This window comes from Protomyctophum bolini, assembly GCF_963924005.1.
Source record: "Protomyctophum bolini genome assembly, chromosome: 16".
In the NCBI taxonomy this organism is placed as follows: domain Eukaryota; kingdom Metazoa; phylum Chordata; class Actinopteri; order Myctophiformes; family Myctophidae; genus Protomyctophum; species Protomyctophum bolini.
This window is the reverse complement of record NC_137877.1, coordinates 20,529,228-20,544,393: the sequence shown is the minus strand read 5'-3', so window position 1 is coordinate 20,544,393 and position 15,166 is coordinate 20,529,228. Positions and strand designations below refer to the sequence as shown.

At 42.3% G+C, this 15,166-nt stretch overlaps 1 protein-coding gene across 1 annotated transcript in view; it reads left to right on the top strand.

The window, feature by feature from the left end:
- The window catches only part of map2 (microtubule-associated protein 2), a 95,268-nt gene that overhangs the window by 31,951 nt on the left and 48,151 nt on the right, over nucleotides 1-15,166 (top strand). The window contains 1 exon segment of the mRNA XM_080785935.1: nucleotides 5,735-5,942. The gene's annotated coding sequence lies outside the window, so the exon portion shown is untranslated.

Below are 15,166 nucleotides of genomic sequence, written 5' to 3'. Positions count from 1 at the left end.
CACAATCTATGTAAAGCGCTTTGGATAAAAGTGCTATATAAATGCACCATTTACCATTTATGAATGAGAATGACTTTTTGAGCGATCAAAATAAGCGATTTAGCACAAGACTCAGCGAGCACGGCCGGAGCTGTGGTGTGAATAGAAGGAATGCATTGAAGGTGTTGCAAAGAGGATTGCAATACATCACTGTGTAATACTAGGATTATATTTAGACATTTCCCAGTGTGCTATAGAAGCATTGATGTTGTACATATCCATGGACTCACTGTACATTGCAGCGTCTTTCAGGCATACGGTATATAAATCCTGGTTCATTGCATAATAACCACCCACCAAGTATGGGGACTTCTTTTGTGGTTGAGACATGAGTTCAAAGAGCAGTGCTTTCTTCTCTATAGCTCAAAGGCAACTACCGTGAATCGCTGTGTCTGTTCTCACAGACAGTTGTACAGTACAGTGTACTGTAACTCCCAGTCCCACAGGTGGTAGCATGCAAATTCACACTGGTGCTAAATGTACTCCCATGTTTATTCATATAAAAGTATCAATACTGCAATGTAGGAATACACTGTTACTCTTTTACTTTGTAAAAGTCCGGAATTAAACATTTACTTGAGTAAAAGTATTGCTATCAAAATATATAAAGTAATCACTTACAGTAGCGCACGCACACACATACACACACACACACACACACACAAAACACCCTGCTGTGTGCATTTAGTATTGGCTTAGTATGAAGTGGCTTGTGTGTGCGTGCGTCCGTGCATGTGGATACTGTGTAGGGTTGTTTAATGGATGGGCTTAGAGAACCGAAAAGACCATTACATTAGAGTGAAGGAAAGGACAAGGCTCTGTTCCCACATCTCTCTTTCTCTCTGGGGGGGGGGGATGGGGGGACTGGGGCCATATATATATATATATATACGGATCCCGCTGTAAACTCCGTGTATATAATGGTTGAGCCCCATGGCAGCTTTTAACATTGTTCCGGTTGCTATGCAACACTTCCGTCACCACCAGCTATGGGACGTTAAAACATCTTTCCGTTTACCTCGGTGTAGAGACCTTTTGTCCTTGTGGTGGTTGACTGAGAGTACCTTTTTCTAACTGACTGGCTTTGTGCAGCAAACTTGACCAAAAAAGGGAAATGAGTAATGTCCAGGCGAAGAGTTAAAGTTGAACTCAAAAGGTTTATTTGATCCAAGTTGAAAAAATAAAGATACTTTTAGCATATAACTGTAACTGAGAATAGAAGGAGGTGTAGAACAAAAACCAGACGTAAAAAACTGTGAACCTCCAATCAACAACACCTGGCCCTCTGATGGCTAGGTAATTTATGTCCTCTCTATGTCTGTAGGGGGTGACAAAGCACACTAACTGGAATGTTAGACATGGCATGATGGCACATACATGATGTGATGGCCTATAGTAGATCGGCTCCTACACTCGGTTACAAGCAGGATTTTCAAACCTCCATAAGTCCGAGTTTTGGAGAGCTGTCCTTGGTGGATATTCTGCCATCCAAAGTTCAGATGTCATTTGTGACTTTGTACCGCATTGCTCCCGACATGTAAACGTTTAAGGTAAAAAGTGTGCGCTTGTGCTAATGATAGCAAAGTGTGTGTGTTGAGTGTGTGTGTGGGGCGAGGGTGCGGGCAAACTCCTTCTCTTTAAAGTGAACGCTGATGGTGGCACTGGGAACTGGGATTTATGCTAACAGCTAGCCGCAATAAAATAGTTAAATGCTATTTGAAATGCATTGCCACATGTTTAACAAAATCTTGAAGACATTACAATAGATCTTTTTCTTCACAAATCTTGTAGGGTCCCTGGACAAAACAGGTTTTCCAATATGCATCACTGCATATATCAAGTATCAAGTGTGTTTAATGTAATGTATCACGAGAGATTGTGACTAAACAACTTTGGACCCATTGTAGAGAACACAGGTTATTTTCATTTCCTGAAAAGTAACCGTTTTTTGGCCATATGAGGTTTCCACCCGAACGATAGGCTAGGTGTTTGTTCCCTGTTGACCTGGCATTTTGCAATGCTGCGGTCGTCCGGGAATACATGACCGTGTTGTTTATTTTGGATGATTGCCGTTTTACATACAAGCTCGTAGATTGACAACTTACTTACTTACTTAGGCCTTTAAATTCCCTGAGGAACATAGGCCATTGATGAGTCTTCTCCATCCCCTTCGGTCTTGTGCCCTCTGCTCCAGTTGTTGCCATGACAGCCCTTGCGCCTGCGCAAGATTGACAAGATAACTTTTAATTACTGTATGTGCATCGTCTTTCCATCCATCCTTTACGGGAAAAATAATAAAAATCATGCTTCGGTTTATTTATCTCACATCTTGGCTCAAGATATAATCTCATTTTCCTCCCCCACTTTAAGGAGGATGGAGGCTGGGCAGAATAACATTGTTTAATTTAAACACATACTTTCTGGAGTCTCGTCAGCCCAGCATCCTTACTTGAGGAGGTCTCTTGTTTCTGTTGACACTTGGAACCCACTGTATCTGAGCTCCACAGCAATCAGCTAATGCACGGCCACATTAGGCCCACGGCCAGACAACAAGCTCAGAGCTTGAAACCACAATGGAGGGAAGACAGCTGGTCTGGAGACTCTGTGAGGGCCTCGCCTGAACCGAGACAGCTCGGTGAAATCGGTTTGCCAAACCAATGGGACATCCGTCTGCGTCGCTCGGTGGGAACAAATACAGTACTTCATGGCATATCAAAGCTGCAATGTAAAATGAAATCTTCCTAAACATGCGGAACAAGACCGCGGGCCAAGAGAAACGTCGGTTTTCAATTTTTGTAACGGATTTGGTGCATGTATATGGAAAGAAGTGGTCAAAGTACAGGTGCAACTCAAGTCGGTTTCACTGAGACTAGAGGCTTTAAGTGCTTAAACTCCAGTTGCCACTGATCTTGTAGAGAAATGAGGCTCAAATTAAGCTTGTTTTGAGCCAAATAGAAGAATCCGAGATATTACGATTCTAAAAACACACAGACAGCATAAGCCAGCGGATTAAAAATAAATAAATATAAATTATCGCACCCGAACCAGAGTCTTACAAGCGCACAGAGAACACAGTTGTGAACCGTAATCAATTAAAATTGCCGTCACTCGGCGCAGATGGCGTTTGGACCCGGAGGCGTCAAAAGGCGATATCGGTGGTAAATGAGTAAAAGAAACTAAAGTGAAGCACTTAAGTAACATGCAATGCATAAAAACCTCCCTCTCTAATCTCTCTGCTGTATAGCTCTAGGTCTGCCGCTCGGCGTTGTCCCTTGTTCCCATCACTGGCATACATGTGCAACCACATGTGACAGCCTCCCTCTCTGCGCCTGCCACTATACGTCCCTCCTTACTGTTAACTCCTGGACCCTGACGCCAGCTCCACCACCTCTACCGTACATCTTTATTAAACCTGGAGTTTAAGTGCTGATGTGATGAGGAGAGCTGCTGCTGTGAAGGGGAGGGGAGGGGGGAAGCAATGCGGGATCTGTTGGAGTCAGCAGTTCTATCGTGTGGGAAATGATGGCTGATATGGCTGAATTGGAATCTGGAGGATAGAATAGAAGGTGTGTGGGGGGAGCTTAGACCTGTCGTTCTCCCTAGCAAAATTACTGAAAGTTGACTGCTCACCAGAACCTGATCCAGGTACCACATCACACCAGTCCACGGTTAAACAGAATAATAGAAAGAATAGAGCCGCTACCTTTCCGAACTCCTCCAACGCCACACCCACAGTTTTTAAGTAATTGACAAAACACAGCCTCCTCTCACATTAGAAGTACAATAAACACTTTTGTTATCGGCCGTGAATAAAGCTTGTTTTGATTCAAAACAAAACCTGGGAAAAGAATCAGAGATAAAAGCATTGGAAAAAATGTAAACAACTGGAGGTGGATGGAGGCGGCCATCTTACTTCCGTTTCAATTCCGGTTTTATTGATCGCCTAGCAACCGAGATCGAGGCATATGTTGCATATTTTCATGTATCTAGTTGACTGCAAGCATGTGTTGTGTTTTAGTGCCCTGCTTGCAGTCCCCTCCAAATGTCCCTTTAGGGAACAATACAGCCTTGCATTGCACAAGTAATTAAACAGCTTCTATAGAGCCATGGGCCAGACAAAGGGCTCCCCCTATGACAATAATACCAGAGTTTTGGTACCATTTGATCGCACCATTGTCTTTGCTATCTTTGCTAGAGTATGCTAGAGCAGAGCACAGTACCCCGGGATGTGTTTATTGTGGTGTAGTGTAGTGTTGCGTGCGTGCATGCGTGCGTGCGTGCTACTGCATGTAACGCCCGGGATTTGAACGCAGGTCTCTGCGTGGAAAGCCGTATTCTTAACCATTAGTCCAAAGGGGAATTTCCCTTGGCTGAGGGAGATATTAGGCTTTTGGTCATCAGGCATCAGGCATATACTGTTGTAATTTTACTCCACCACAATTATTTGAAAACTTTAGTTACTAGTTACTTTGTAGATGATTATTATTACATACAGTAACCACTTAAGTCCCATATACAGTACATTTCGGCCATTTGAAAATAGCCGATCTACAAGCTCATATATTGCAGTATTGGTACTATACATTGAGTAAAAAAAATCAGTACTTTTTCTACCACTGGCTACAAACACGTTGTTTGGCACTCACTCACCAGATGTGTTCATGCAGCACAAGCTGCTGCAGATGTTTCATTCATATATTTTCTGGGTTCGTCACGCAGGTTGATATGCTTTAATTAAAATGTCATGATCCAAACAGCTGACACAGCAGCCAGTACTGTTAACCTTTACATACTGTATTCAGTGATGGAAGAAATGCTCCAATGTTTTAACGTTGCTCACAGGCTGAAACCTCTTATCTCTAGAAATTAACTTTTCCCCCCGTAAATGAACGGACTATACTTGATCACACTACAGTTTCACACAAAAGTATCGACAGTCTGCAAGCCCGAAACGTGGCTTCAAATGCGCCCCAAACGACGCACGAAGCGAAATGTTTCGAGCTTGTCGATATTTGAATTTGAATCCAAGTTTCCACCAGACAGAGACAACAGATTACTATGAAAACCTGCAAAACCTGTAAGTGACGCCGTCAGTGACGCCGTCACGCTACCATATATGACCGTCAGTCCGTCACGGTTTGTGGCAATATATGGCCAGAACAGAACTAATTCCATATGTTGATCTGACCATCATGCTGGCTAACCAACCAGCCAGTGCTTGCCCAGCAGTGTGGCTGGCATCTCCCTTAGAGATAGGGTGAGAAGTTCAGTCATGCGAGAGAGTAGAGTTGCTGCTTCTTCGCTTGGAAAGGAGCCAGCTTACGTGGTTCGGGCATCTGGTTAGGATGCTTCTTGGGCATCTCCCTAGGGAGGTCCTTGAGGCACGTCCCTCTGGGAAGAGACCCCGGGGTAGACCAAGGCGCAGTTGGAGGAATCACATCAACTCACTGGCGAGAGAGGGAACTCTGGAGCTCTCTGGTGGAGCTGTTGCCCCCACAACCCGACTACAACATGGAAATGATTATGACAATTCTAACAATTATGTTAAAAAAATGTATTATCTTAAATAATTGCGAGTAGGCGATTATGTAATAATTGTGACAAGCATACTTGGGATGGTTGATACAGCAACCGCTGAAAATCAACAACACAAAATCTATACACAGAATATTGATTCGGTGCTTTTGATTTGCAGGTTTGACTCGGAGTCGGAAACCATCTGGGCTTTCAGCGTCGCTTCGGCCACATCCGTGACTTCTGACTTCTACATCGAGAGACACGGAGAGAGAAGGAAGAGACAACTTCTACATCTAGAGACCCACGGAGAGAGACGGAGCCAGAGAGAGCTCTGTCATCACCTAGCTTCACTCACCACCAGTCATACAATCACATCGCCCTAACAGGTACTGTACAGACACTACAGCAGCACCCATATTCATAGAGCCCGTCCCCTGTATCGGATTGGACCGTCTCCCGTTGTTTTGTTTTTTTTAAGATTATTTTTTGGGGAGAGATGCAGCAAAGGTAACGGGACTCGAACGGGGCTGAACACGCAACACGCTGTCAGGCCCGTATGTGGCATGCGCCTGGACCACTTGGCCAGCGGGCGCCCTATGTCTCCTGATTTTTTACCTCATAAAAACCTGGCATCCCTACGTTGGGCATGATGTAATTATATAGGCATGTCATTATAATGTCATATAATGTCATTATAGGCAATGCTCATGCGATTGGCTGATGTAGAAGTTTAATTTTGTATCTGTCAAAAAGTAAATTGTGTTTTTATTATGCGCCTAACGTAACTATGCGACCATCACATCTACGTGGCAGCGCCGATCTGATTTGAAAATGTTTTACGCCAGATTATATATATATATTTTTTAGAACTACTGTTCTAAACCATTGTTTTCTGAAAGACTTATGTAATGTTGCTTAAAGCTGCTATAAGCAATAATATGTCAAAAATATAATGACCCTACAGAGGCTTTTCTTGATAAAAAAAAGACTAATGATAATGATGTCACTGGTTTTGTGTCCGACCACAGCCCCCCTATGAGACGAGACCGAGTAGAAAAACAATTACCGGTATATCATTTTATCATGAGCATACTTTATGAAGATAGATTGAGAATGAGTGAAGTCGTCCTTAAAATGAGTAACACCTGTAATGCAATTAGATGCATAATGAACATCAGTTGTATGTCGAGGAACGTTGAGCTACAGATGAATTATATCATGATTCGTGATTTTCTTTCGTGACTTGTTATCATGCATTAAGTTTTCGTTTGACAGGAAGTCATTAATATTAGACTTTTAGGGATTTTTGTCGCGGTGTTGCTGGAGGATCAAATTTCGGACCTCTCCACTCTCCAGTTAAAAATGTTCCTCTGCGCGCCTGATTGTGGCCATGGAAATGCTCGAGGAGTGTGAAAAACATATTTTTGGAGCTAAATTGGACAATCTGGAGCCGTCGGACACTGTAGGCCTACTATTAAGCCTCACAACATATCCACTGTCAGTAGCCTAGTCTGTATGATCATTACTGGTGACATATTGTGACTGGTGACAGCTCTGTCTGTCTGTCTGTCTGTCTGTCATACTGTATGTCTCTTTCCATCAGTATATGTGCCATTACAGTACGTTCCATCCTTCTTGACACTTACTAAAATCAACACTCGACCCCAACTACAGTGTAGCTCAGAGTAAAAGAAAGAGAATGAGGGGGGGAAAAAGACAAAGAGAAAATTGTCTTTTTTCTGTGCGCACTAAATGGCAGCGTGGGTGGATGTATGTGAGCGCTGGGTGCTCATAGGACACAGAGTGGGAAGAAGAGAGCTGTTCTACTGAAAGACAACATGTCCATCTCTATGTGACCCAAATTAAACAAACTAGGGCTGGGCAATTATCCGAAAATATATCCACACCGATAACTGACTTAATATTAATATTAATATTCCTCATGTAGGTTAATCAAATAATTGAGACGGTTTTATTGCAATGTCTTACTATTGAACCATGGGGCTTAGTTAATGAGGTGTACTGTAAGTGAAGATGTTGTTGTCATGTGACGTGCTCTTCTTAAAGATGGAGTGCCACAGTTTTTGTATTTTTCCAGTTTTGCATGTGTTTATGAGGTGACAGTACTTCATTAGACACCCTGGAGTCGTTTTTATTTGCAATGGTGTATTAACTTTGTATTTAGGGTTTCTTCCTGGAGGCTGAACCCTTGACAGTCAAACGGGCCAATGATATAAACACTGATAGTGTGACGTATAACTATTGCACGCACACACACGCACCTCCCCCTCATATTTAAATACTACAACCTGTGGGTGGAGCTGCCACATGATGCACACGTGTGAATTTGAGCATGCGGGGCAGGGTGCTCTATACTTAATTGCGAATGCAGTGAGCGCTAACTATGAGACCTAGCAGATCATGTCTGTCTGTCTGTCTGTGTGTCTGTGTGTCTGTCCCGCTGTTACGTCACCATGACTCAGCCATAACCATATAAGGAGTCCCCAAAGCAGCTATACGTCCAAAACCCAAATATGTACGAGCTGCGTTCGCTTCCCGCGTTTGCGCGTCTTACTTGTAATAATAATAATAATTTGAGCATAAATACTTTTTATTAGCACATGCATTCCATATATTCCATAGGGCTGGACCGCAGCTTATTAGAGTGCAGGGTTTAGGCCTATTATAAAAACATACTCAACTACTCCACCTGCTGGTTGATTTCAGAACTAATTTTCCAATATTCGCAAAACAAAAAGAGCATCTAAAGGATTTGAGACAATATCGGTGGCCCCCAACTGTACTAACAAACTGTGTGACAGCGGTCAAACAATCATTTGATTTTGACACATTACCTACCAGCTGCTGACAGCAGTCGTGATCAATGGAGAAAGTGTTTTTTCAGCCCGTCGGGACAACAGACACATATAGATTACCGCGACTGCCTTCAGATTTTTCATACGATGTTCAGATGGTAATAATTTGACATTAAACCGACACAAATACTGACGTGGGGGGACCAACTCGAGACATCTCATGCAGGGTCAGAGCTAGTAGCTAGGATGGGCTACATAACATAAAGCAACTGTTTGTCAATAATAATAATAAAAGACGAAATCTGTGCCTGTGGGCCCTATTATCAAGGGTGAAGATGGCTCTAATGAATGCACATTAATGTGTTTTACTTTTATGTGCATACTGTAATATACTGCAGCTTACATTTCCATTTCCAAGTAAGGGGGTGTAGGCTATGGAAATTAATTAGACGGGCTGTAAGGCAGTGTTGTTTTTGGCAGCAAATTCTGATTTTAGTTTGTCATAGTTTTCATTTAGTCACCTGGAATGTTTGTAGTTTTAGTCGACTAAATATCATAAGATTTGTATTTTGGTGGGCCTTGATGCCATCGTAATGACTGTTTTTACACTCAGATTTAGACCGACAGAGCGTCACAGTATAACTCTATGGGGACACAAAAGCGACACAAAGTAGTGTGTCTGTCCCGCTGTCCCCGGAAGTATCTCTAGAGGGGGCGCTCACATCACGGCTAAAATACTGAATAGTGCATAGTGCATCAATGTTGCCGGTGTTTAAAATGCCGGTCACTAGGGGGCAGGGGTGGAAGGGAAGCCAGAATGATTGAGCAGCCTGGCAGCTGAGGGGAAAACTTTGTCTGTGGTGGGCTTGTAGGTCTCTAGTAACTAAGTGAGTTACTAGATCAGGTGAGATCTTTACATACAGTGCTGTGGAATTAAAAACAAAACAAGGCATTAAAGTTGGAACAGAAAAAAAAGCTGCAAATAATCTGTCGGGTGGAAACCTCATCAGTCCAAAAGTCCTTTTCAGGATTCAAATACAAAATGTTAAAATATGGAGATGAGAGGTTTCTAATAAATTCTCTATTACTTAATAGCGTTTTACAGTTGTTCTTAAAACTGAATGGAGTGTTTAGTGAGACTCGCACGCATGCACACACATACTATACACATACTACACACACACACACACACACACACACACACACACACACACACACACACACACACACACAGAGAGACACACTCATATTCAGCCTCAGTCGCTTTCCCCTACTGCTTTGAGCTGCCCCCCCCCCTGAGCTGAGAGCCCTGCAATGCAGCATCTAACTGTGACTCACACACAGGGAGGGAGACATACATGCATGCGTGTCTGCACACACAGAGAGAGAGAGAGAGAGAGAGAAATCAGTGCGTAGGAGGAAAGTTACCAACGGGAGTAGCAGGTGGGAGGTGGACGCACTGAAGTAATGATGGAAAGGAAAGGGTCACCAGTAAATAACAAGTCCACTGTGAAAATGCATTTCCCCCCCCCCATATAGCAGATCTACAAGCTGTTTTGTCCGTGCTGGTCAGGTTGTGTGGGCTCTCGCGATGTGTCTTTGGAAACTGACCATGTTTTGTCCGTTCTGGGCAGGTTGTGTGGGCGCTCGCGATGTGTCTTTGACCACTGACCGTGTTTTGTCCATGCTGGGCAGGTTGTGTAGTTGCTGTAATCGAGCAAGGATAGAGAGGTACAGTAGGTAAACTACAGGGAGAGCGAGCGTTCTGTGCTCACCGCAGTTCTCGGACAGCCCGCTGTGATTGGTCAGTAGTCGAACAGCCGCAGGGCTTGGTTGAAAATGGAGAGGTCAAGGAAGTGACGTATCATGTCTAGAAAGCACAGGCGTGAACGGCACTTCTTGGACAACTTGTAGATTGGAGGCCTTCACACTTCTCCATCACTTCTCTTTGGCCTCAAAATGAGGCCAAGGCCAAAGAGAAGTTTCATCACCTGAACCCAAGCACAAAGTTGCGTGCTCCATGGGCACAAATACATTTGCATCGTGTGCATGGAATTTTCTCAATTGTAATAATATATTTTTTCATCGGCAAAGTATAACATTATGGTTTAAATGATTAACGATTCGAAATACGCTGAGAGTGTACTGTACAAATGTAGCCAAATGGATACGGAGAAGCGTGGATTTGGTTACATTTGTACACAGTGTTACAATACTGCAGATTTACCGTGTATATATTAGAGAAATTAGTGGATTGGAGTGAATTAGGTAGTGAGCTATACTAGGTAATCCTGGCTTAGTCTTGACAGTGCATGATGCTTCTGTTGTGCCTGACATGATTAATCAGACTATCTTTCAACAATAAGTTAATCTGTTTCAACTGAAAAGACAATTAACTATTTTATTATGTATTTTAGTTAAATTTTAGTTTAGTCTGAATTTGCGTCCTTGTTTTTCCCTGCAGCTGATTCCTTCATTCTGTTGTTTCTCCAACAATCACCACCGCCACCCCTCCTCCAGAATCAACACACTTGTCTTGATTTATCCTATCTTGTCTCATCCTGTGATGTGTATTGTCATAATTAGCTGTGGTTTAGAACAGTCTTTAATCTTTGCCTTCTTTTACACGTCAGGATAACGTATTTCTGCTGCCAGAGGCCATAATTAATTATCCCTCAAATCTGCTGGAGTCTGCAAAGGGAAGACATGCATCTTGCATCCTGTAATAACAAAAAAAAAAAAACGTATACACTGTACTGCTGTCCGTCACACAATCGATACATAAGCTGTTGTTATGTGAATACTGAATCTGTCAAGTAGTGTTAGCCACTGACAATCACATTTACTTCCATCCACCTGTCAATGTTTTTTAGAAGCTAATTAAACCCCTTTGGAAGTGTGCTCAATAGCAGGATATCCTTTCTGCCCCTTATCTCCATATTCTACATGTTTAATTTTTTTGTACATTAAAGCCCTACTTGATCCTATACTAAGGCATTTGTACGTTTTGCGCTTGTAGATCTCCTACGTTTGCTGTGGGGAAAAGTGAGTTTACGTCCTCTTGTGGTCTCCTGAAAAATAAACATTACAGTTTTGTACATACAAGGTTTCCACTCATCAGAGACGATATGGTCACTGTCGGGTGATAACCTTGTATGTCCAAAGCCGTAAACCTTTTTTATAAGAGGGAAAGTAGCCGATGGACAAACTCATCAGCTTGTAGGCTTACATAAGCTATACTGTGCACCATCCGTTGCTACAGTACAGTACCAAATCAACCATGATTCTTTTTATAGCAAATGTGGGTGAAAACAAGGGAAGCCGGAAGTTCTAACTAGATAAAGTGCCTCTCGGGGCACAGGTCTCCACCAGGGCATGTCAGGTTGTGGCCTCCTGGTGGTGCTATAATAGGCCAGTGTGAAAAGGGTGCCATTTCTTCTTACGCCTTGGATGGCAATTGGGTGATTTGAGGATGATGGAGGTTTTGCAAAAATCCACCTGTTGGTGGCGCTATAACAGGCCAATGTGAAGGGTGGGATATATTCCTCAGCCTAGTAGGAAAGTCTGTGAAAGATTTCACGTAAATTGCATGCTGTGTTCATGATTTGAGGGTTTTTGTTCAAAACAGGCCAATCCTGCAAACTTTGAAAGCCAATGTTAGCCAATTAGGATGGAATCTGAAATATCGGACAGATCTGTCTTGAACACATGACTATAGAGATAGTGTGTAACGATTTTTGGACAGAATCTGGAGGAGTAATATAAAAAAATGTGTATTTCAAAAGTCGGCCTCCTGGTGGCGCTATAACAGGCTGTTCTGGAAAATTTGGGGAAGAGGTTCATCATTGGCATCCAGGGAGTGTGTGTGCAAAATTTGACGGACGGACGGACACATGGACGGAGTGCAAAACATACTCTCTCCCCATGCCTTAGGCCTGGTGGAGACAATTATCTGTGTTCAGTGTGCACATAATACAATGGTTGCTTGATAATGTGTTTAGCTCAGCTGTTTGCTGTGTCCTATAATACTACACATGGATGCTGTCCAATACTTATACCTCTGTCGGGTGGAAAACCCTGTTCAAATCAAAAGCACACAAAGTAGTAGATCGACAAGCGAATGCATTTCTAGCTTGTAAATCTGGTACTTTTGATACTGTTGTGTGACGCTGTAAACAAGTAGAGTGTTCATTTACACACAAAAATATATAAAATAGAAAAGTTAAAACATGGAGAGATAGGTTTCTGCCTGACAGCAATAATATACTTTACGTTTTGTGTGTGTGTGTGTGTGTGTGTGTGTGTGTGTGTGTGTGTGTGTGTGTGTGTGTGTGTGTGTGTGTGTGTGTGTGTGTGTGTGTGTGTGTGTGTGTGTGTGTGTGTGTGTGTGTGTGTGTGTGTGAGACTTTTCAGTCACACACACTTTTCAGTGTTCAGTGTGACACTTTTATTTCAGTTTCCCCAAAGGAGCTTTGTCGTAGGCGGTATTAAGTGATGTGAAGGCCAGCTATAGGCGTCTCAAAGGAGGACGAGCAGGCGATAACAGCATCCCCCTCTCATACAGCATGTGATGGAGCACAGCAGGATGTACCGAAATGTATATTATATGGAAAGAAGTTTCATGTAGCCAGAAAACTATTCCAAAATCTACGAATGCTAATATAGAGTCTGGAACTATTACTGTACACCTCCCGAAAGCTGAGAACGGAAGCTGTCCCCCGTTCCTAATTTCCGTTCCCCTTTTACATTTTATTTTAGAATTTCCATTTCTGATAAGCAGCAAGCTATAGGCGCCTTGATTATTTTGATTTGTATTAGGACAAATTTGCGTGACTGTAAAGACGGAAGTATGGAGAGGGAGGAGGCGTCGCATCCATTTTATCCATCATTTAATTATCATTATAATTCTTCTTAAGTGAATGATTTTATTTATTTTATTTTATTATTATATACTGTATATATACGTTTTTTACTTCTCCCTTTTCGAACATGTAAAGAAAATACGAATTATAATACTTGCGGCCATGCAGTGAGGCTTATTTTTGATTGTTTGTTTTTGTTTTGTTTTGTGAATATTGTTTTATTTGTTCTATATTGCACTTTTATCATGTTCGGAATAACGTTTTTCATTCATTCATTCATTCATTTTCATTCATTCATTCATCCTCTGATCATTTTCAGACATTCCGTGCTACAGACTGTATAGTATGCCGGAAGCATAAAAAAATTATGGGAGGCAACAGTCTGTCTCGCAAGTCTACATGGAAAGTATAAAAAACAGCGCAGAATGCGTTAGCATTTTCGTGGAGGACTTGCTGACAGTCGTTTCCAGAGTCCTAGTATGTTCCCAGGGTCCACCCTAACCCAATCGGACCCTGGGAAGATACTATAGGAATGTCTGAAGGCTATACTGTAAGAGGTGCATATTCTAGTAGTAATTCTACTGGGAGAGGCCTGGGATAAACCTCCCGCAGTGCCACATTCTGAGTTGTTTTCTGGTGTGCTTATACTGGAATTGTTGAAGCAGTAGTTTGTGATGTATACTGTCCAATTCTGACCTGACGAGTCAGGGTTTGCTAGCAGGGTGGTAGGAAACACATGGGGAATACAGAAAGGAGGCTATAGTACAATTCAAAGGATGTATGAGCACTGCATTCTCCCTGTTTATCCTTTATTTTACCTTGAATTGTCCCATTGAGATTCACAATCTCTTTTACAAGGGAGTCCTCCTTGTAATTAATAAACTACTTTAAACTAATGTCTAGTAGCCAGAATGTGAACCCGGACATGTTGAGTACACCAACGTTTTATGTTAGAAATGTTTAGTATGGGTCCCCAGCATGTAGAAACTGCTCGATGCTAACTTGCATATGTTGGGCAATTTTCATAATTGGCATGTGACCATACCATTAACAACCTTTAGAAGGCAAAATATTCAAAATGTCATCATACTTTATGTAGCATTTGACATGCTGAATCCATTTCAAGCATTAGTTTTGCAAAAAATCTCTCATTGGGCTAAAAACGGCCATTGCCGTCATCACAAATGTGATGTCAGCACAATTGGGCAAGTGGTCATGGCCGTTTTTAGCCCAATGAGCTTGGAATGGATTCAGAATCATGAAAATCCCCTAGTTTGACACGTCACATGCTGCATAAAGCATGATAAAATTTTGAATATTTTGCCAATTATGAAAATTGCTCAACATATGGAAGTTTGCATCCGGCAGTTTCTACGTACATGCTGGGGACCCATACTCAACTTTTCTAACATAAAACGTTGGTGTACTCAACATGTCCGGGTTCACAATGGGGCTATATGGGCTGGCTACTAGACTAATAAACTAAAAGAACACACAGATTTCCAGTTCCCCAGGCACATGTTACATCACTATGTAACATGTCTCACACAACCCTCTGCTAATGGACTGTATTCAGCTCTCTGGCAGACAGCTTTTACCTGCTGTCTGGAAATGTGGGCTAGACTGTGTGTGTGCGTGTGCGTGCTTGCAAGAAAAAATGTTTCATGGATAAAGAATATTTTTTAGAAGGAGGCTCACAATTAGGAAAATATTCAGGTCGGGGTTAGGGTCAGGTATGGATATTTATAAGTTAGGTTTAGTGGTTGGGGGTTGAGTTTGTGCCTGATTTATAATTCCCGTAGTTGTGCTCTGGTCTCATACAGAATATAGCAGATCTTCAAGCTCACACTGCGTTGACGTGGCAAAATAAATTGGATTACTGTAAATTGACAAGCAAGCTCTCTTTTTCAAAGACGCCCTGATCACGGCATA